This window comes from Bombina bombina, chromosome 1 (genome assembly GCF_027579735.1).
Source record: "Bombina bombina isolate aBomBom1 chromosome 1, aBomBom1.pri, whole genome shotgun sequence".
NCBI lineage: Eukaryota > Metazoa > Chordata > Amphibia > Anura > Bombinatoridae > Bombina > Bombina bombina.
The window spans coordinates 402,347,396-402,372,645 of NC_069499.1; positions in this window are offsets into that span (position 1 = coordinate 402,347,396).

Consider the following 25,250-nt stretch of genomic DNA (forward strand, 5'->3'; position numbering starts at 1 on the left):
AAACAAAGAAAAATGTATAATAGGAGTAAATTAGAAAGTTGCTTAAAATTGCATGCTCTATCTGAACCATGAAAGAAAAAAAATTGAGTTAATTATTTATTTAATTTATTTAATTTAGTTGTAAGTTGTTTGTATTCTAGATCGTATTTGCCAGCCCTTATGTTTTATATTGCTTTAGGTAGCCTTGTTTTGTGAATTAAAACTATAATTAGCCAAGAATTACTAATATTAAAGCATAATAATTTTAACTAAGTAGGTACGTTTTGATTCCCTCTGTTCGTATAATTGCGTGTCTCTTTCCTTACATGTTCACATATCAGTGTAACTACTTAGAGAAATACCTTTTTGAGCAAGGACATTTTGGTTGCTTAAAAAATTGGTAATTTTTGTTCTCTTCATTTATAAATATTAAGGTTTTTATTGGAATACTCTAATGAAAATTAGTGTAGCTTAGAAGTCATACTCTCTATGTTGCTGATGCACTGTCTTCTAAAAAAAAAGGCCCAATCGTGTTATGTCTGTCTTCACAAGACATTACTAAAATCTCACAGGAATGTGGATAACGTTACTTAATGGGATGTAATAATGAATCACTTCAAACAGATGATGATGATAGATAGATAGATAGATAGATAGATAGAGGGAGATAGATAGATAGATAGATAGATAGATACAAAGATAGATAGATAGATAGAGAGAGATAGATAGATAGATGGATAGATAGATAGACAGACAGACAGACAGACAGACAGACAGACAGATAGATACATAGATAGATAGATAGATAGATAGATAGATAGATAGACTGAGTTTATTTTTTAGAAAGATAATTGAATTACTATCATAAAATTGCATATAGATTAGATAATTATCCATTTTTTTTGTAATTTATGACATTGTAGAATCTTAAATAACTATCTACAGAAAAAAATAAATCTATTTTTGGTGCTAAAGAGATCCTAGTATTCATTCAGCATTGTTATTGTATAGAAAGGTCTTTGGAAAAATAAAATAACTGAAAAAAGGGAAAAGTTTAAACTTATATAAAATGGTTAGACTGAAAAATCAACAAAATATTCAAAAGCTCCTGAAGTCCTTTTAAAACCAGTTTAGTAAAACATATTTGGTCATGGTTTCATGAACACAAACGCTTTCCATAAAGCATTTGAGCAAAGCAAAAACAAAAAAACAAACATTTTTTGTAACACTTTTTATTTTTCTCTTTTTGATGTTTGTTTTACTTTGATGTTTTTCAATTCTCTTTTAAATGAATTGATAGATTTTGCACAGTGTATATTAAAAAGATAAAAATATCTAAAAGATAAATATTTATACTCAGTGGAATATGATGTTCTCACGTAATATATTTAAAGAGCATTCAGATATATCAGTACAGATGTAACACTGTGACTATGCATTTTATATGGACAAATGTAACTTGAAAAGAGAATTTAAATTTATGCATTACAGAATAATTGCTGTTATTCATGCTTGCTTGCTTACTTGAGAGTTTTGCTTCGTTTTTTAGGTACTGCATGGAAATGCTTGATTATTCTTGGCAAGTGCTGTCTACCATAAATTTCACACACTCATTGTAAATATGTTTAATTTAATTCATTTTTAATTAAATAAACATTTCTTTTTAAGGTATAAAAATTGTGTGAATCTTACATTCATTAGAAATAGAAATACTTATTAATATATATAATTTCTAAAATATTAGTCCCAGTCTTATAAAATCTCAAATAAGCAGCATATCCATTATGTTGTTGTAGATAAGAGTTTTATGACCACTGTTTCTCAATTGGTTTATTTATTTTGTAAATCATTACTGGTTTTTAATTGTTTAGGATAAGGCAAATGTTATAGCAAGGGAATAATCTGTTCATCTACCGACTGTTATATAAATCAGTATTATCCACCCCTAATTACAAAAATTCTTCTATTAGATTTTTTTGACCTTATCAATTCTTTCATCCTGTAAAGGCATAAATTGGTCAATCTGTGTATAAAATGAGCCTACTTATGCAATGCAAGACCATAGAAAATCATGATTATCATAAATTATATTTTAATATTTAAAATACTTCTTATCAGTGTAGAAACTCATAACTGTGATGAAATCTAAAATTATTAGAATTATAGGTTTTTAAAAATAATATATATATATATGTTTCACTGATCACTGATGATCTAAAGCTTCCCTCTCAGACGAGATGATCCAAAAAGTCCCATCAGTATGGCTAAGTCCTTCAAAGAATTGTAGAAGCACAACATTTACCTTGAGAGATGTTGATCTCACTTTGCCGGGTTCTCTATGTTAAGGAGAGACTCCTTTGTTACAATATAAGGTCTACAAAAATGCTGAAAGATTTTGGGTAATTAGGCCCTTGTGAATAAAGTGTCCCTTTAAGTGAAAAGTCTCTTCAATTCTTGTTTAGAAATGCCTTAACTATGTTTCACAGATTATTATGTATAGTAATTTATCCTTTTGAAGAGAGCACATAAAGTACTATGTATGATTTACTATGTCCAAATATTGGTTATATGCTGCCCATGCTAACAATGCAGTAACTGTTGCTATTGTAAATGTGTGTAAATCAAACTGTTGTAAAATTAGAGATTTTGCTAAATCTTTTAAGTTGAAAAAAGGCAATTATACATGCTAGCAGAACATAAAATACTGTTTGCTTTATGAATATGTGCCATGTTCACATCAAGCCATGATGACCCTTCAGATAAGACAATATCTAGCAGTTACACAGTATGAATGAGCATTTATATGTTAGATCATCCAGTGTTATCTGTGATTGCTATCATCAACACAAAATCTTCACATCTATTTTTGCAAACTGACAAGTTGCCTATTTTTCAAATCAGGTCACAAACACAATCACATGATTTAATACATGAAGGGCCCCATTTACTAATAGATGGAGGGACAAGTAATTGTTACTTTGCATACAAGTCCTGTTGTATTGAGTGTACAATGTGCAGAGGTCATATTGCTTTATTAATAAATGTTCCTTGTGTCTGGTAATACATCTAATATCCGGTTTAGTTTCTAGCCCTGACTCCTCTTTGCCAGAGAATAACAAGTCTTAAGCACAGAGGCATTTTTAACATGTACGCTTGTAAGAAAACAGACACATTAATATTGTTTTCACTTGCAATAAGAAATTTAGCAATAACTGCTCATTGTTAGTCAGGTTTCTAGGGGCCTGTCATGTAGTGAGTCAGGTTGTTTTTTTGCTGTATAATGCGTATTTGAGCGTATGAACTTATGTAACAGGTACAGCATCTTTGACATTTAATTTCCTAGTTTTGAATTGAAATTGTAATGTCCTGCACTAGCTCTTCCAGCAGACAGTGTTCATTTCGGCATCCACATGATACGTTATCAGGATCGGACTCAGTGTGCTAGCTGAGTGTTATCACCATGTTGTGCAATCATGGACCAATAATCCCTAGTTACTTGTAATGAGAAAGTGCAGCAGAAGCGTGAGAACACTTTGTGAGTAGTATTGATCTGTATCTGTAAGACATTTTTCCAATTATTTTAATATTTTTATCCTGAATAAAATATTTGTTGAAGTTATTTATTCATTGTTTTATGATTTAAATGATTGCATATGTGTATGCGCGTGCGTGTGTGTATATGTATATGTGTATGCTTGTGTGTGCATATGTGTATGTATTCTCATTTGAACATGTGTATATTTCTGTATATATGTATGTTAGCATGTGTATGTGCTTGTGTGTTTTTAAGCATGTGTTTATGTGTATGTGTTTGTGTCTTTTAAGCTAGTTTTAATATATATATAAATATATATATATATATATATATATATATATATATATATATATATATATATGTAACATGGCTAACATAAAACATGGAAATTCCAGCTAAAGTTCAATATAAGTTTAGGAACCAAATGAATTAATTAATATATTTGTTACATACAAAATATTTCAACAATAAGTACAATTTTGTTTTAGCAATATTGTTTAATCAATGCTTTTCTAAAAGCTTGTTGGGGGGGTTGGTGACAGTTTGAGAGAAATTAGCAACTGGTCCCTACAGTGGTATGAGAGAAGCAAATTATCAGAGAAACATGAGCACTGGGAATACAAAGAAGATGAAAGGCAGAGGAAGACTAACCAGCAAAACAGGGGAAAGTAAACAGGCTGTGAAAAGCGTTGTCCCTTAACATATCAGCACCTTTATGTACTACAATTAATTGTTTAAAAACTTGTATGCAGCTTAATTTGTTAATATGAGCTTTGTGAGGCTCATCATATACAATATAAAACCTGTAATAAATTGTCACAAATCTTACAATGTGTCATTCAATGTCCTGTGTCTATTTAGAATTGCTCCTGGTATCAGCATATAACTAAAATCTAAAGAGACTTTCCATATAATGTAGAAATTGTTTAAATTCAAATCACTTTCTATATTATTCTCGCTTTTATTTTTTTCCCTTTTTTATTTTTTTTATATTGTACCAGATCTGTGTATTTTATTAGCTTTTTGTAACAACTTTTTTAATATGTCACATGTCAAGGTGTAAATCTGAGTTGCCGTACAAAATGAATAAATGAATATTTAACAGTTGTACAAAGCAATGCTAGACGTATAACTACTTACGCCCAACTACAGATTCATTATGCCTGATTATTCATTTGAATTACAGATTTCTTTGACTGATGTTTTACTTTAATATTCATTGCCACCATGACACATATGATTATTTTAATTAAAGTTGACTCTAATTAAAGTTGTTTATATTTCCATTTTGTCAGCTCTATTTTTCCTCCTATTTATTCATGATAATGTGCCATATTTTTTCCCCCCTTTGGCAGCGGGAATATTATGTACATAAAACATCCTTCCCAGCTAATTACTTTCTTTTATATCTGTCTAAATTGCACCTGCTCTCTGATTAATTATGTGTAGTAATCAATCAAAGCTGTATTTTCCATCTCAGAATGAACTACTGAAGAACAACAGGAAACTGGTATTTTTGCCTCAAATCACAACTTTAGTAAATGCCAAATAAGGCACATAGCTTATACATACATTTCATATTGCATTTTTGAAATTGCACAATGTAGATGTTAATGAATAAATGCTACTGCATATCCCAATTGATTAAAACTGGTATAAAAGTATTTAAGGGTGAAAATCCACGTATTTAAAACGGTAAAGCACACATACAATATAAACAAATTAATTGGTCTCAGTCTTTTTTTTACTTTAAATAAATATGCTTAACAATCTTCATTAAAGGCAGTTTCTGAATAGATTAAAAGTTTTTAATTATCCATGCATATAATATAGCAGAAAAGATAAGATCGCACATGACTGAATTAATACTTTAGCCTCATTTATATATCAAACACAAGCTGTTTTTTTTTTCCATGATACATGATCTTCAGTTTAAAAAAATTGTTTTACTTCTTTCCACTCTGAGTTTGTTTTGAATACATTTGACTTACAAGGCTATTACAGGAACACAGCTTGTTAAGAATAAAACTGCAGCCAGAAAACACAAATTCATTTTCCATATTAATTAGGAAATGCAAATATAAAACAATTTAATTTACTGCCAGAACACTTTTGTAAACCATACATGAAGTCCATAATGTGGCTCAAAATTAAAAACACAAATACATGCAAATGTACAAATTATATAGAATATACAAAATGTCAGAATTTAAAGCCAACTCAAACCCAACATTTCCATTTAAAAAAAAAAAAAATGAAAACTGTCTATATTCTACAGTCCCAAAATAACAGGAAGAATGAATGTCTTGAAGTTATGAAAGGTTCTGTATCAAAGCATTTTCAAAGAAATCCTTTACAATAATAGTATTAAAAGGTATTACAATCAAAATGAAATAACCACTTCAGTTTGTGCTTTATATTGTGCAATACATTCTTACAACTTCTGCTTTGGACAGTAATATCATTGAGGTGATCCTTTTTATCAAGTGCTGTAGGATTATTTCCAGCATCTTGTTAGTTTTTAACATCACTTATGTTCCCTTAGAAACACTTGATTGTTCAAAGTAACTTTTTAAGGAAATAAACCAACACTTCTTCATAACCTTGTTCTTTCTAGCACTGTCAATCATAAATCTGCACTCATTTTTTGGTTTGCCCTACTATTTCAGATAGGACTTGGAAAGAAAAAGGCAAAATGTGTTGCTTCAGAAATGTTTGTTTCTCCCTCAACATCTGCCTGAATTATCTTAATAAGGTCCAACAATTACAGCTTCAACTTCTTTTGACGGCCTTCTCTCTTTAACCAAAAAGTTTATCATACCTTCTGATTTAATTAGGAGGTTGCAGCCTAAAAAGAAGATGCCAAAGACCACAGTAAGGGAGAGAACACACATCACTGCAATTTGAACCACTCTCATAATAAACAGGTTCCTTTCGTCCACAATGGGTGACTCAACACCATCGTCAGATACTACTGATGCCTGGGTGCAGCACCCCAGTACACTCAATATAGAGTCACTGCTGTTTGTGAAGAAAATTCCAGCTTCCGTCTGATTCATTTTAATAAGTTCCTTTGCCACAGCACAAAATCAAACAAGTTGGTCCTACAGGAACTGATGGATAAAATTCACAGAAAATGACCCATCAATTTATATATCAGATTTATCTTCTTGCTTTATGTCCATTTAGTGAGATGGTTGCATTATGTGAAATAAAAGAAAGATTCTGAGCAGTTTCTTCTTCAAGTGCCTGCAATCTTCATCACTTTCTCTTAGTTTGCAAGCAGGCAAGCAGCAATGAAAGCTACTGTCTTTCTTTGTCTTGGGTTATTATATTGCTCTGTAACCAACCATTTATTGGAGGGAGGTGTTTCAAGCTGATGGCTGGATAGATGTGATGCTATACTGCCACCTTTTGACAGATTATAGCTATGAAGGATTCATTCTTTGTCACTTACTTAAAGTCAAAACATGATTTCATTCTGGGGTAGGTATCATCACATTTAAAGAAAATACAAATACAGAAATTATTTTCACATTGACATTTAAAGTAAAATGTTTTCAATGCATTATTATTTCACTTTAAGTGTTTTTTTATGATTCCTATTAAAACTCATGCTTTATCATGCCTTTTGATAAAATAATGTAATAAAATAATTGTCATTTTATCAAATAATGTGTAAATGTGTATATATGTTTGTTGTTTAATTGCTATAGATGAAGGGTTCATTTGCTGCTTAAAATGACAAAAGCAATAGTAAAAATTCCTCAAAACAGAATTTTAAAATATTCATTTATATTATAAAATCTCATCCAATTCCTCCATTTCATTGGAAATTATTAACCCTTGGCTTACAAAATCAGGGGAGGCTGCAAAACACTGGTGTCTGACAGTAACATCAGCTGCCTTTTCCTTGGCCGTTAACATTAGAATGCTGTATTTTAATTAAATTATGAATAAATAAAATTATAAATATTTAAAGTAATGTCTCGATCACGATCAAGGAAAAATGCACAAATTCTTTTGGGTTTATAATTTATTATTTAAAAAAAAATATGTTATGTAAAAATATCCAATGTTAAACAAATGAGTATTCTATATTAGTCTTTTTTATTATTCTTTAGTGTAAATTATTATTTGAGAATATTTTAATGGAAATATTTATAATAAAATATTTTAATTCTCAGAGCAACTTTCCATAAGTCTGAGATCCCTTTTTATTCATGATATCGTATTATATTAATGATTATTGGTATCATTCTGATAAATATTGCAGAAGCAGGCTGTAGAAAGCAGTTTATGTATTTTAAAGTACAGAAAAAACCGTGTAATTACAGGACATTTCTATCTATCTATCTATCTATCTATCATCTATCTATCTATCTATCTATCTATCTATCTATCTATCTGTCTGTCTATCTAATAACATACAAACTAATATAAAGCTTTTAGCTTTTAGCCCATTAGTCAAGATGTACTTAAGGAGATTATTTTTAGTTAATCATAGACTGTAAGCATGTTTTCAGCACACAGTATTTGCGAGGCAACACCATAAGCGGGGGCAGCAGAAGCAGCAGACTGTAACAGACTCACAACAGGGTAATATTTACCTTAAATTTGCTACTGCTGTTCTGTCTGTGAGAATCAATATAAACATATTATTTTTGCTATTTGTAATTTATTTTTCTGCAATCAAATTTTATATTTTAAAATAGGAAACTTCCCATTTGTTAGCAACAATGAATATCAAAATATACAGCAAACAATCTACAATAATATTATAATAATCAAATACTGTAGCATAAGTATTTAAAGGGGTGTGCAACTTAGAAAAAAACTTAGAGCCAATGAAAGAATGTCTAAATAAAAAGTTTTTCATAATTACTTACTGTTATCATTTTTATTTGATTTTCAAGTAATTTTGATTTGAAATTCCTTCCCCCCCCCCTGTTTGAATTATTATACAAGTCATATCAGGTGGGTCTACCTGATCTATTACAGTGTAAGCTGCACTGCTATAGGTAAGTATTGAAGTGCATGCAGAATTTCCCCTAGTGTTAACGAGCAATTAACAATACATTTATTGTTTAAAGCGAATACATTTGGTGTGGTTATAAATATTCCCATAGACTAATGAGGATGTATAATAAATAAATTATAGAATGTACATTTACATAAATAAATGTTACGTACAAATATGAAACTAATCAAAGAAATGTATGTATAAAAATTAATAATTAGATTTATACATTTATAAATTACAGCCATCAAATTTTGTTTTTATTAAATGTATAAATTAGTTAATATTATTATCAATGCGCATGTGCAATTCCAGAAGTACTTGCTGCTGGGGCAGAACTATGGGGGGGGGGTGCCGAGGGCACAACTGCGACCGAGCCCCCGAGGGGCGGGGCAGCTTCAGAAAAAAATTAAACTTTTTTTTTCAATAAAAAATGTTGACCTGCCGCTGCCTGCACTGATATCATGTGAGTGTGACGTGATGCTTCATTAGTGTCTCTGTCTCTAACTACAGGTGTTAGTTTTTTGTTTTACCCATTGGCCGCGCCATGGCCAGAACTTAGTTAACTTCCATCATGATCCCTGACTTTGAGCCTGACTGACTGTGATTGGCTTTGGCGGTTGGCACACCGCACGCACATTGGCTCCACTCCTGACTGACTGCATGTGTAGTCTGCTCAATTGGCTTGTGACTGCATGTGTAGTCAGTCAGTGTGACATACTGAGTGAGAGACGAGTGACGAGCAAAGGCAGCTGAGAGAGGGGGGCGGCTAGAGTCAGTGAGAGGCTGAGTGGCATTGTGGCAGGCTGCCAGCTGATTAATTTAAACCAGTAACTGGAGTAGTGGACTGGACCGGTGTCAGGTGGTCAGTAGCGCAATGTCCATAACCGGTGAGGCTGAGCATTTTAGGGGAGTGTCAGGGCCGGGCCATCTCACAGACTGTATCACTTCCTAGTCACACACTACATATAGTACTGGCTGGAGTGGTAGTAGGGACCTAGGGTCACCATATCATCATAAAAAGCATGGCTCAGTGCAAATGGACAGCCAAGGAGCCAAATCATTGCTGCATAGGTGTAATGGACAATTAATAACTGCATAACAACTCAATATACTACAAGATGCTTTTCTCCCTGCTAACATTAGGTTTTCATATTTAGTAGCAGAACACTATAATGGTTTTATTTATATTTGAATGGTCCAATGTCATACTACATTTATGACATTGTATGTGTGTGTATTTATGCATGTATGTTTGTGTTTATGTGTGTGTGTATGTTTGTATGTGTATTTATGCATGTATGTCTGTTTGTGTGTGTATGTTTGTGGAACCAGCAGATTATATAACTTGTTACTACAGCATGGGAGGAGTGGGGGGGTAAACAGTTTCACTATACAGTACCACTATATACAGTACGGGGGTGCTGGACCATGTTACAGACTATTGTGGTCACTATATAAAGTACTGGGGCGGGTAGGGTCAGGTCAGCCATCTCAGCGGCAGATTACAGAATGTGTCACTAACTCACTATATACAGTACTGGTGGGTTAAACAGGGTCACTATATACAGTAGGGGGTCAGACCATCTCACAGACTGTGGGCACAGGGTACCCCCTTTTGTAGACATGTAATCTGATTCACAAAAAAAAAATATGTATTGAATTAAATTTTTTTTGGGGTGGGGAGCCCTTCTTAGATTCTTGCACCTGGGCCCTGTGGTTTCTAATTATGCCTTTGACTTGCTGGCTTTTTTATCTTCATATAACAAAATACGCATGCGAAAATTGAACGCTACCGCACATGTGCTTCGTAGTGCTCCTGGTGTATATTTATTTGCAAAAAGTAATTAATTGATTAGATGTGTGGTTTCCCTGTAGATCATCCCTTTTTTGTGGGCTATAATTGCTGACGTAAAACGGGGTGAGAAAAAAGAACATTTTAAATTAAAACAAAAGCTTTGTTTTCCTGTAAAAGCAAGGTAACATTACTTATCTTGACCAATCAATATTTATGTGTTGTTAAGGACAACATTTGTAAAGTTTTATAATCCTTTAAGTAATGTGCTTAAACATTCGTTCATTAGTGCCTGTGGATGCCACAAAACAATAGGGGAAATTGCCAACTCATTAAAAAGTTTCAAATATACACATACTGGCAACGGCACTATATAGGCAAGCTCCCCTATAATTACGTTTATGATTCACCGAGTATATAGCTCCAATTATAAGTTTAATTCCTTAGGGGAGTGATGCTGGTATCATACATTAATTTCAAAAAAGGATTTGGAAAGAGTTCCAGACTGAATTTGAATTAAAACGTTTCTTGTGACCCAAAGCCTGAACCAGGAATTCCTGGTAAGATGTGAATGGGTTTAAATAAATGTAGTGAACCTCTCTATAATGCAGAATCTTGCAGGGCAGAGTGAAGGTACAGGTTGCACCAGACACTAATACATTTTTTTTGTATGTAATCAAATAAACAAACAACCTTTACTCACCTTGTCGAAACACAGCTTCTGCTCAATTTCAGTTTTAACACTGTTTTAGTTTATTCGCATTATGGGCTCCATTTATCAAGCTGCATATACAGTTTTGGAAGCTTTAAAATGCTACTTCCAAACCTTTACTCCAGCTCTTAGCTGGCGGATTAAAATAACCCTGGATATTTTCGCCTGGGGTGATTGACAGCCCCTACTTGCTTGCCATTGGGCTAGCATGAGCAGGGGGAGGCATTACACAAGCAGACATTTGTACAATGATAATTGCAATCCAAGGCAGACAGGTTCAAAGAAGTGAACCCTGTCCATCCAGGCATTGTTAAATAGGGCCCTCTGTATTTACTTTAACTGTTCTAATTAACCCACCTAAACTATCTATCTATCTATCTATCTATCTATTGGGTACTTATAGAGTGCAAACGAATCACCCGTGAGGGTCTCAAGGCGCTAAGGGAAAGCAGATAGGAGGAGGGGGGGAGGGGATGGGCGTTCATTTGAAGAGCCAGGTTTTGAGGTCCTTTCTGAACTTTGTAAGGGAGGTGGATTGTCTGAGGTGCAGCGGGAGGGTGTTCCATGTCTTTGCTGCTATGTGGGAGAAGGATCTTCTGCCCGCTGTGGATTTGCTGATGCGGCTGATGACTGCAAGTGCTTGGTCGGCCGATCGTAGTTGTCTGGTGGGGGTGTAGAAATGTACGCGGTGGTTTATGTATTCGGGTCCAATGTTGTGTAGGGCCTTGAACGCGTGGATAAGGAGCTTGAAGGTGATTCTCTTGTTGATGGGGAGCCAGTGAAGGTTCCTTAGGTGTTCGGTGATGTGGCATTGGAGAGGGATTTGAGGATGAGTCTGGCTGAGGCGTTCTGGATACGTTGGAGTCTCTTTTGGAGTTTGATAGTAGAGCCGGTGTAGAGTGCGTTGCTGTAGTCCAACTGGCTGCTGACAAAGGTGTGGGTGACTGTTTTCCTGGTTTTGGTAGGGATCCACTTGAAGATTTTTCGTAGCAGGTGGAGGATGTGGAAGCATGTTGAGGTGATGTCATTCATTTGTTGGTTCATGAAGAGTGTTGAGTCCAGGATGAAGTGGTATGTTGGGGTTGGAGGGTGCCCGAGGGCTGTGGGCCACCAGGAGTCATCCCATGCGGATTTATTAGGTCCTAGGAGAAGGACTTCGGTTTTGTCTGTGTTCATTTTGAGCCAGTTTTCATTCATCCATGCAGTGACTGCTGTCAGGCCTTTGTGGACGTTCTTTTTGGCAGTGGTGAGATCTCGGGTGAGTGAGATGATTAACTGGGTGTCGTCGGCATAGGAGACGATGTTGAGGTTGTGGCGTCGGATGATGGCTGTGAGAGGGGCCATGTAGATGTTGAAGAGGGTGGGGCTCAGTGAAGAGTCTTGCGGTACACCACAGTTGACTGGTGTTGGTTTGGAGGAGAAGGGCGGGAGTCTGACTTTCTGGGTCCTGCCCGTGTGGAAGGAGGTGATCCATTCCAGGGCTTTGCTGCGTATGCCTGCGTCGTGTAGGCAGGTGCAGAGGGTGTTGTGGGCGACAGTGTCAAAGGCTGCTGAGAGGTCTAGGAGGATGAGGGTGGCAGTTTCTCCTCAGTCGAGCATGGCGCGGATGTCATCTGTGGCGTCGAGGAGGGCGGTCTCGGTGCTGTGGTTGCTTCGGAAGCCGGATTGGGAGTGGTTCATGGTGTGGTTGGCCTCAATGTGGTCAATAAGTTGCAAGTTGATGGACTTCTCTATGACTTTTGCCCAGAAAGGGGAGTAGAGAGATGGGGAGGAAGTTATTCGCATCTGCTGGGTCTGCAGAGGTTTTCTTCAGCTGGAGTTTCAGTTCTGTGTGCTTCCAGACATCGGGGAAGGTGCCGGTTTTGATGGAGCAGTTGATGGTGCGGCGTTCAGGGGGGATGGTGTTGTTTTTTGTTGAATATGTGATGAGGGCATGGGTCCAAGGGTATGCCGGAGTGGATGGGTTTCAAGATTCTGAGGGTGTCCTCTGTGGTGAGGGGGCTCCAGATAGTCCGTGTGTGGTGTGGGGGGGGCAAATTTGGGAGAGGTGTCGTTGGGTGTAGGGGAGTGGGTGGTGGAGGTTGAGTTTTTTATCCTTGTTTTATATTGCTTTTATACTGTCCTCACTCTTTACCAGTCTAATCTTAATCCTTCTGAAATGCTCTATGAACATGCACCTTGATTTCTTTTTAAGTGACATGACACCCCAAAAATTTCTCTCAACTTTATAATTGATTTTTTTTTATCAATTTTTCTTCATTCTCTGGGTATTCTTTGTTGAAGAAGCAGCAATGCACTCCCAGCTCCTGAGTCTACCTAGGTATACTTTTCAACAAATGATACCACAATAACTAAGCAAATGAGATAATAGAAGTACAATGGAAAGTTGTTTAATATTGTGAACTCTATCTGAAACATGAAGGAAAATCTTTGGGTTTTATATCCCTTTAAGTACCCTTCACACACCTTACATCTATCTCCTTCTCATGCAACCTATAATAAACTATATCCCTGTGAGACTATTTTTACCATATTCTTATTACATAGCATTCATATTTGGCACAACGTACCATGTTAACATTCAGATAGATGTCTTTAACTAGAAAAGAAAGAAACATGGCTTAAAATATATTTATAGTTTATTATCTAGGAACAATTTATGTTAATAGTATTATTAAATATGTTCTGAAGTACTAGTCAGTTAGGAATGAGAAAATTGTATCTTCATTTAGAGTTCATGTAGGAATATCAGGGAGGAAAATAAAGATCATTTTTTTAGGTTTTTTTTGGAAATCTATTTTTATTGATTTTAAAACGAAAGCAATAAACGTAATTGACAGGATCAAGGCTTTACAAACATTCACAATACAATGCAGTACAGCAACTAGACAGCATGAGATTTCACATTTTGTAGCGATAAGTAGACAGAAGCTCTGGTATATCAGTGAGGTCACCTCTATTTAGATTACACCCCATTTATATCTCAAGCAAAGATATTCAATACTATGGAGAACAACAGAGCCACTAATTTATCTATGAGGCAAAGGGGCCTATTTATTATGGTGCAAGCGAACATGATCTGATATAGTGGATCATATCCGCTGCACACTGATAAATGCCGACAGCATACGCTGTCGGCATTTATCATTCCACCAGCAGTTCTTGTGAACTGCTGGTGCAATGCTGCCCCCTGCAGATTCGCGGCCAATCGGCCTCTATCAGGGGTTGTCAATCATCCCGATCATATTCGATCGGGTTGATTTCTGACGATTTCTGTCCGCCGCCTCAGAGCAGGCGGATAGGTTATGGAGCAGCAGTCTTTAGACCGCTGCTTCATAACTTCTGTTTCTGGTGAGCCTGAAGGCTCGCCGGAAACACGGGGCATCAAGCTCCATACGGAGCTTGATAAATATGCCCCTTAGAATCTATATAACCAATCCTGTGTTTACAAATTGCCAAAAAAAGAAGATCTTTATTTTTTAAAATGTCAGCTGCTAGGTTTGACATCTGATCAAATAAATAATTTTGTTTTCAATAATATCACAACTAGGAACCTTAGTTTTCCAGAATTTTGTGGTGCATAGCCTCACAGCAGTACAAATAGTAGCAACCAAATTGTTGGCAGATTTAGATAATCACTTTAAGAGTTAATGTAATAGAGCCAATTTGGGGAGGAAATTTTGATGATTTTATTAAATACTTGGGAAACCAGAGTGGAATTTTAGCCCATAGTTCCCTCAAATTTGGACTTGTCCATCACATATGGAAGTAAGTATCTTTTGTACCACAACCTCTTAAGCAGTTCAGTCTCTGTAGAGTGCCTTGGGGGAAATAATTAAACCGGGGTGAATTACCACCTAAAAGCAGTCATAATATAATTTTCCTAAAGGTAAGCACAACAGGTAGATGAAATTCCCTGCTTCAATACACAATTCCATTTATGTGGTATGAATTCTCTTCCTAAATCTGTTTCCCATTTGTCCATAAAACTGAATTTCCTAGGGACATCAGAACTAATAATCAAGGGGTATAGATTCCCAATCTGCAAAACAAATTGAATCTAAATAAGTATTAGGAGCATTATAGTTATTCATTACTGTCTATTGAAATAAAGATCTCAACTGAAAGGAGTAAAACCAACATGCAGAATCAAGGGGTCTAAGTCTAAAAATTGTTGAAATTTGAGAAAGGAATTATTATGAAGAACTTCCACAATTCTGTAAAGCCCCCTATTTTCCTATTTGCCTTGTAAAAACAGACTATCAGAGGGAACCAAGGCAGCTAAAGATGCCATACACACACTTGCTCCACGTAAGAAAAATGTGGCCATTAAGTTGTCACATAGTGAGAAAGTGTGAGATATTGCTGTGTACTTCTTCCAGGAGGAGGGGCGTTGCCCCCTTGGGCACCATAACAATTTATATTTGGGAGATAAGTCAAGTGTATCAGACTCCACCCCTCCACCTGCCCTATGCCAAAGCTTCAACACTCTATAGATCCGAGGACTCCCCCACCCCCATATGAAAGTTAAAATATCTTAATGAAGAATCCGAAGCTCCAAAACTAGAATCCAAAGCTCCAAAAAAAAGGGATATTGATAAGGATCTAAAGAGATAAAGCAATTTAGGGAGAATGGACATCTTAACCGCCACAATACAGACATAGAGTGAGAGTTGAAAGTCATGATGTTCTTAAGGAACACTATAAAATGTTTTCCAAATGACTTGTTATACCTACTACAAAGTAATAAATGTATGGGAAATTGTTCTTTCTGTTAATGTTTGTATATGAAATAATTGATTTTGCTCATTAAAATTATCACCTAGTTTTCTCAATGGCGGCGTTTGCAGGTAAAGAAGACCTGCTAATGTTATCTATGGCTAAACACACAGGCTAATAGTTAGGTATGGAATGCTAATGATTGCTGTGGTGTTCAAAGAGCACAACCAGCCAATTCAAAAACACTCACTTGGAAATGAATTAGTGCTAGTCTCCTATTAACATACTTTTTCTACAGAGAATGCATTTCCTATTCATATTTTTAGTTCTACAGGCAAAAACAGGCAACACAGCTATTTCAAATAATAATATAAAGGTAAATAAGCTATACTATTACATTTACTCCAGCAGGTAAAATGGACCATTATAAACACATTAAGGGAAATACAATTTTAGAGTACAATGTCCTTTTAAATTCAAATTATTAGTTTGTTATTTTATTTTAATCTAATGCATACATTCCGATCACATATTCTCAAGTGAGCTAAACCGACATGAAAATATGAATATTTCACATTCCAATGATCTTCACATCGCAGAATATGTTCTATTTATTCATACATACATATTTCTAGATATAAAAAATACAAACAGGTAATACTCAAGTACTAATACACTAAAACAAAAATAAATTCAAAAACAGCAACAGTGTATATAAAGGATATATGGTAAAAATGTGCAGGTGAGTAGTAGGAGAATCCCAGATACTTGATTGGAGTTGGATGAAGCTGAATTTAAACGGCCATATAAGAGAGAGAAAGAACACATTAGTGAAGACCATTTTGATTAGAACGCAGCAACTGCAAGGGAATATACTCACAAAGTATATAGCTATATCTAAGCTCTTAAAGGTAGCGTTTTGACAAAAGTATGTCCAATGTTATTTCCAAAACTTAACATAGTTTCGTTGATACAATGCCAACTTTTTCAAGAAAAAAAAGTTGAAAAAGTTGGCGTTGTACCAACAAAAAGTACGTCAGATTTTAGACATTACATTGGACTATACATACTTTAGTATCTGAAGTCTGAACTCAGGAGCATCTGTTTCCATATATGCTTAAAGCCGTTTGCCAAACATATTAATGGTTGTTACATGCTCTGTTCCTGACTGATACTTGTTATGTTCTGTGTCCTGTGTTTTAAATAAATTGTATTTTTTATCTGGAATCGTTGAAGTTCAGTGATTGCCACTGGTGAAGCCGTGGGGCTTCAAACCTACAGGCACTACCTCTAAAGAGCTTAAATATAGCTCTATACTATGTGAGTATATTCCCTTGCAGTTGCTGTGTTCTAATCTAAATGGTCTTAACTATTTTGTCCTCTCTCTCCTATATGGCCATTTAAATTCAACTTCATCCAACTCCAATCAAGTATATGAGACTCTCCTACTACTCACCTGTACATTATTATCACATATACTTTATATTTCTACATACGTATATATTTATACCTATATAAATAGATGATTTTATATAGATATAGATATATGCAGTTATATATAGAAATATCTATGTATAAATAAATAAATAAATAAATAGAACATAGTCTGCTGTGTGCAGGACATTGGAATGTCAAATATTTACAGTAAATACACAGTATACCCCTTTATTAAATATAAATATTGCATAAATATGTTTTTACATGTTTTTATCTACTTGATTGCAAAGGGCTCCAATGCACTTGTATATATGTTTATATATGTATACATACAGTGGGTGTTGAAAATAACCCCCCCCCCCTTGAAAATAATCACATTTTGTTGCTTTTCAGCCTACAATAAAGACAGACACAGTTTTTGTTTATCCAGTTGTAATTACTCAGTGCAACTTATAAGATTTAAGTGAAAGTGAAAAGATTTAACATCAACATGTCAATCAAAAATAAAGACAATTCAAAAACAGAATCACTGAGTTGCAAAAAGCATCACCCCCTTGTGACAGTATTTTGTTGAACCACCTTTTGTTTTAATTACAGCCTTTAGTCTGTTGGGATATGTCTCTACTAAATTTGCACATCTAGACTGTGCAATATTTGCCCACTCTTCTTTGCAGAACTGCTCCAGTTCCGTTACATTTGATGGTGACCATTTGTGGACTGCAGTCTTCAAGTCATGCCACAGATATTCAATGTGGGAATTTAAACGGCCATATAGGAGAGAGTCTGGGCTGTGACTAGGTCATGCAAGGACATTTACCTATTTCTCCTTCAACCACTGTGTGGTCATTTTTGCTGTGTGCTTTGGGTCATTGTCATGTTGGAAGGTAAACCTTCTTACCATTAACAACTTCCTGGCAGAGGGCAACAGATTCAATTATTTGATGGTATTTTGCCCATCCATTATTCCTTCTATCCTGACAAGTGCTCCAGTGCATGCTGCAGAGAAACACCCCCCTAACAGGATATTACCACCTCCATGCTTTACTGTAGGTATGGTGTTATTTGGATGGTGAGCTGTATTGGATTTCCTCCAGACATATCTTTTGGTGTTGAGGCCAAATAATTACATTTTAGTCTCACCTGCCATAACATCTCTGTCCACGTGGCCTCAGAATCTCCTAGGTGTGTTATGGCAAAGCTCAGTTGTGACTGCATGTAGCTTTCCTTGAGGAGTGGCTTTTTTCTTTTAACCCTCCCATACAAGCCACATTTGTGGAAAATGTGTTATATTGTTGTCACATGCACACAATGACCACTCTTTGACATAAATTCCTGCAACTGCTTCAGAGTTGCTGTAGGCCTCTTTGTAGCCTCTCTGACCAATAGAGGACGCTCTTACCTCGGATGGTATGTGTTTCAATACCCTTTCATGTCTGCAGTGTTAATATATAGAGCTACTCTAACCATGATTAATCTAGTTTCTTGAATTCTGTATATACTAGCATGTGTTTAGAGTACTGTGCTCTTTGTTACCTAACAGATTATACTATTTCAAGGGATCCCTTGTTAATGTGTAGCGATATGTTGAGTTATATTCCTGTTGGCAACTATATACATCTTTCTTATGTAACAATAAATTGATTGCTGTTTTCACTGCATAATTCGTGGCTCTGGTGATTTTTCTTGATGTGTGCTCTCTTTTTCTCTGGGTATATACTGGAATAGCAAAATTTCTTTTTTGCAAAGCTATTTGAGCACTAAAATCCCTCACATTTTGATCAGGAGTCAGACTGATCAGACAATCTTTCTAATGTAATTGTAATATTTATTTTTTTAAGGTATGCACCAAAATCCTAGTTAACGGGACAGTATGCTATAAAATTGTTTTCCCCTTAATGTGTTTCCAATAACTTTTCTTTACCAGCTGCAGAGTATAAAATGTATGAGATTTTGCTTTTTAAGGCTTATTTGTGTATATGAATTAGCTGATTTTGTGTTTTGAAGCCACAACCTAATAAAATGGGTTGAGCTTGTAGGTATAACCAGATCTCATTACTTTATCACATTGTGCACATACTGTACATGCTTCTTTATCTTATATCTGTAGGTATAATCAGATCTCATTACTTTATCACCTTGTGTACATACTGTACATGCTTATTTATCTTATATCTGTAGGTAAAATCAGATCTCATTACTTTATCACCTTGTGCACATACTGTACATGCTTCTTTATCTTATATCTGTAGGTATAATCAGATCTCATTACTTTATCACCTTGTGTACATACTGTACATGCTTCTTTATCTTATATCTGTAGGTATAATCAGATCTCATTACTTTATCACCTTGTGCACATACTGTGCATGCTTATTTATCTTATATCTGTAGGTAAAATCAGATCTCATTACTTTATCACCTTGTGCACATACTGTACATGCTTCTTTATTTTATATCTGTAGGTATAATCAGATCTCATTACTTTATCACCTTGTGTACATACTGTACATGCTTCTTTATCTTATATCTGTAGGTATAATCAGATCTCATTACTTTATCACCTTGTGTACATACTGTACATGCTTATTTATCTTATATCTGTAGGTAAAATCAGATCTCATTACTTTATCACCTTGTGCACATACTGTACATGCTTCTTTATCTTATATCTGTAGGTATAATCAGATCTCATTACTTTATCACCTTGTGTACATACTGTACATGCTTCTTTATCTTATATCTGTAGGTATAATCAGATCTAATTACTTTATCACCTTGTGCACATACTGTACATGCTTATTTATCTTATATCTGTAGGTAAAATCAGATCTCATTACTTTATCACCTTGTGCACATACTGTACATGCTTCTTTATCTTATATCTGTAGGTATAATCAGATCTCATTACTTTATCACCTTGTGTACATACTGTACATGCTTCTTTATCTTATATCTGTAGGTATAATCAGATCTCATTACTTTATCACCTTGTGTACATACTGTACATGCTTATTTATCTTATATCTGTAGGTAAAATCAGATCTCATTACTTTATCACCTTGTGTACATACTGTACATGCTTATTTATCTTATATCTGTAGGTATAACCAGATCTCATTACTTTATCACATTGTGCACATACTGTACATGCTTCTTTATCTTATATCTGTAGGTAAAATCAGATCTCATTACTTTATCACCTTGTGTATCTTATATCTGCCCATAAACCAATCACCAATACTTGGAGAGAACAATGGAAAATTAACATTTTATTACTTTATCTCTTCTATAACCCACTAGGAGTTTAATTTCTTCTACTGACTGTGTTAACACAGCTTGGCCTCGAGGCCAAAAACTTTCAGGTTTGGTGGGGATACCACAAGCTAAATAAACTATTTCAAATGCCAATATAAGGGTAATGGAAATACAATTTAATACACTCCAGCAGGTAAAGTGGATCATTGGGAACAAATTAAAGGGGAGAACATTTCTGAGTAAACTGTCCCTTTAATGATTTTGGCATAACCGCCTATCCTTAGGGTTTCTACAGTAATCATAATAAATTAATGCTGGCAGACAAAGTTTGTCTTGTTTGGGCTTCTTTTTCTGGCATATTTCCTCTCCTGCTTTTCTCATATTTTGTAAAAAAATAATATATATATATATATATATATATATATATATATATATATATAAATGTATCACTATGTTAAAGACTTTTGCCTGCCTTTTTTTCTAACACTTTAGACCTCATGGGCGCGATCCGATAAACGGCGTAGTTTGCGGCGCAAGCGAGGGAACCCGCATCGCCTGCAGTTTCAGCTCGCAACTCGAGCTATCCCATATACGGCGCCGTCAGATGCTAAAGTGACGTAAGTCGGATAAACCAGCGATGTCCAGAAATCTGCGCAAGTACAAATTTCTGGCGTCGCCAGTGACTTACGGCACGTTAGAAACTGCCGGCGCCTACAAAACCTGACTAAAGTCTAAATCACCCGCACTGTCTAACACGCCTCCCTAACATAGCCCGACACGTCTAACCCTCTATCAGCTATCCCCCTTCACTATCCTAACAATAAAATATGTATTAACCCCTAAACCGCCGCTCCCGGAGCCCGCCGCTACCTAATAAAGTTATTAACCCCTAAACCGCCGCCAGCTATATTAAATCTATAACCCCATAAAGTGAGCCCCTAACACCGCCGCCATCTACCTTACCTACCCCCTAAAGTGAGCCCCTACCCCGCCGCTATCTATTTTAAAATTATTAACCCCTAATCTAATCCCCCTACCCCGCCGCCATCTATATTAAATTATTTAACCCCTAAAATACTAAACTATCCCTACCACTAAACCTAAGTCTAACCCTACAAATAGCCCTGAAAAGGGCTTTTTGCGTGGCATTGCCCCAAAGTAACAGCTCTTTTGCCAGCCCTTAAAAGGGCTTTTTGCGGGGCATGCCCCAAAGAATTCAGCTCTTTTGCCAGCCCTTAAAAGGGCTTTTGGCGGGGCTTTGTCACAAAGTAAACTGCTCTTTTGCCTACAATCTACATCCCCCTACACCGCGGCCACCTATAATAAATGTATTAACCCCTAATCTAATCCCCCTACACCGCCGCCAGCTATATTAACTATATTAACCCTAATTATATTAGGGTTAATATAGTTAATATAGTTATTATATTATATATATTAACTATATTAACCCTAATTATATTAGGGTTAATATAGTTAATATCGTTATTATATTATATATATACATTAAGTATAATAACCCTATCTAACTCTAACATCCTAACTAAACTCTTATTAAAATAAATCTAATATTAATATTATTAATTAAAATATTCCTATTTAAAACTAAATACTTACCTATAAAATAAACCCTAAGATAGCTACAATATAATTAATAATTACATTGTAGCTATGTTAGGGTTTATATTTATATAACAGGTAAATTGTTAATTATTTTAACTAGGTATAATAGCTATTAAATAGTTATTAACTATTTAATAGCTACCTAGTTAAAATAATTACCCAATTACCTGTAAAATAAATCCTAACCTAAGTTACAAATACACCTACACTATCAATAAATTAAATAAACTACAAATATCTATCTAAAAATACAATTAAATAAACTAAACTAAATTACAAAAAAAAACAAACACTAAATTACAAAAAATAAAAAAAAGATTACAAGATTTTTAAGCTAATTACACCTATTCTAAGCCCCCTAATAAAATAATAAAGCCCCCCAAAATAAAAATTTTTCCCTAGCCTATTCTAAATTAAAAAAAGTTCAAAGCTCTTTTCCCTTACCAGCCCTTAAAAGGGCCTTTTGTGGGGGCATGCCCCAAAGAAAACTGCTCTTTTGCCTGAAAAAAAAACACAATACCACCCGCCAACATTACAACCCACCACCCACATACCCCTAATCTAACCCAAACCCCCCTTAAATAAACCTAACACTACCCCCCTGAAGATCTCCCTACCTTGTCTTCACCACACCGGGCCGAACTCCTCATCCGATCCGGGCGATGTCTTTATCCAAGTGGCAGCAAAGTCTTCTTCTATCCGGCAGCATCTTCCATCAAACGGCATCTTCAATCTTCATTCGTCGCTCCTCCGACGCGGAGCATCCATCCCGGCCGACGACTGAACGACGAATAAGGTACCGTTAAATGACGTCATCCAAGATGGCGTCCGTCGAATTCCGATTGGCTGATCAGCCAATCGGAATTAAGGTAGAAAAATCTGATTGGCTGATTGAATCAGCCAATCAGATTCAAGTTCAATCTGATTGGCTGATTGGTAGATTAAATTAGGGGTTAATAATTTTAATATAGATGGCGGCGGTGTAAGGGGCTTATATTAGGGGTTAGTGTTATTTTGAGTGTAAGTGTACTTTGTAATGTACTTTTTATCGCCTAGATTTAGAGTTCTGCGGCCAAAGGGGTCCGTTAACTACGCATGCTTTTTTTCTGGCCGCACCTTTTAAATACCGCTGGTATTGAGAGTTCACAGAATGGCTGCGTTAGGCTCCAAAAAAGGAGCGTAGAGCATATTTACCGCAACTTCAACTCTCGATACCAGCGGTGCTTACGGATGCGGCCAGCTTCAAAAACGTGCTCGTGCACGATTCCCCCATAGAAAACAATGGGGCTGTTTGAGCTGAAAAAAAACCTAACACCTGCAAAAAAGCTGCGTTCAGCTCCTAACACAGCCCCATTGTTTGCTATGGGGAAACACTTCCTACGTCTGCACCTAACACCCTAACATGTACCCCGAGTCTAAACACCCCTAACCTTACACTTATTAACCCCTATTCTGCCGCCCCCGCTATCGCTGACCCCTGCATATTATTATTAAACCCTAATCTGCCGCTCCGTAAACCGCCGCTACTTACATTATCCCTATGTACCCCTAATCTGCTGCCCCTAACACCGCCGACCCCTATATTATATTTATTAACCCCTAATCTACCCTCCACAACGTCGCCTCCACCTGCCTACACTTATTAACCCCTAATCTGCCGAGCGGACCGCACCGCTATTATAATAAAGTTATTAACCCCTAATCCGCCTTACTAACCCTATAATAAATAGTATTAACCCCTAATCTGCGCTCCCTAACATCGCCGACATCTAACTTCAAACATTAACCCCTAATCTGCCGACTGGAGCTCACCGCTATTCTATTAAATGTATTAACCCCTAAAGCTAAGTCTAACCCTAACGAAATTAATTAACTCTTATTAAATAAATTATTCCTATTTAAAGCTAAATACTTACCTGTAAAATAAATCCTAATATAGCTACAATATAAATTATAATTATATTATAGCTATTTTAGGATTTATATTTATTTTACAGGTAACTTTGTATTTATTTTAACCAGGTACAATAGCTATTAAATAGTTAAGAACTATTTAATAGCTAAAATAGTTAAAATAATTACAAATTTACCTGTAAAATAAATCCTAACCTAAGTTACAATTAAACCTAACACTACACTATCAATAAATTAATTAAATAAAATACCTACAATTATCTACAATTAAACCTAACACTACACTATCAATAAATTAATTAAATACAATACCTACAATTAAATACAATGAAATAAACTAACTAAAGTACAAAAAATAAAAAAGAACTAAGTTACAAAAAATAAAAAAATATTTACAAACATCAGAAAAATATTACAACAATTTTAAACTAATTACACCTACTCTAAGCCCCCTAATAAAATAACAAAGACCCCCAAAATAAAAAAATGCCCTACCCTATTCTAAATTACAAAAGTTCAAATTTCTTTTACCTTACCAGTCCTGAACAGGGCCCTTTGCGGGGCATGCCCCAAAGAATTCAGCTCTTTTGCCTGTAAAAAAAACACATACAACCCACCACCCACATACCCCTAATCTAACCCAAACCCCCCTTAAATAAACCTAACACTAAGCCCCTGAAGATCTTCCTACCATCAGCCAATCAGAATTTTCCTACCTTAATTCCGATTGGCTGATAGAATCCTATCAGCCAATCGGAATTCGAGGGACGCCATCTTGGATGACGTCCCTTAAAGGAACCTTCATTCATCGGGAAGTCGTCGGTGAAGATGGATGTTCCGCGTCGGCGGGATGAACATGGATCCGGAAGAAAGAAGATTGAAGATGCCGTTGATAGAAGACTTCAGCCGGATCATGGATCTCTTCAGCTCCCGCTTGGATGAAGACTTCAGCCAGATCCTGGACCTCTTCAGCTCCCGCTTGGATGAAGACTTCAGCCGGATCATGGACATCTTCAGCCCCCCGCTTGGGCTTGGATCAAGACATCGGAGGAGCTCTTCTGGATCGATCGGTGAACCTGGTATGGTGAAGATAAGGTAGGAAGATCTTCAGGGGCTTAGTGTTAGGTTTATTAAAGGGGGTTTGGGTTAGATTAGGGGTATGTGGGTGGTGGGTTGTAATGTTGGGGGGGGTATTGTATGTGTTTTTTTTACAGGCAAAAGAGCTGAATTCTTTGGGGCATGCCCCACAAAGGGCCCTGTT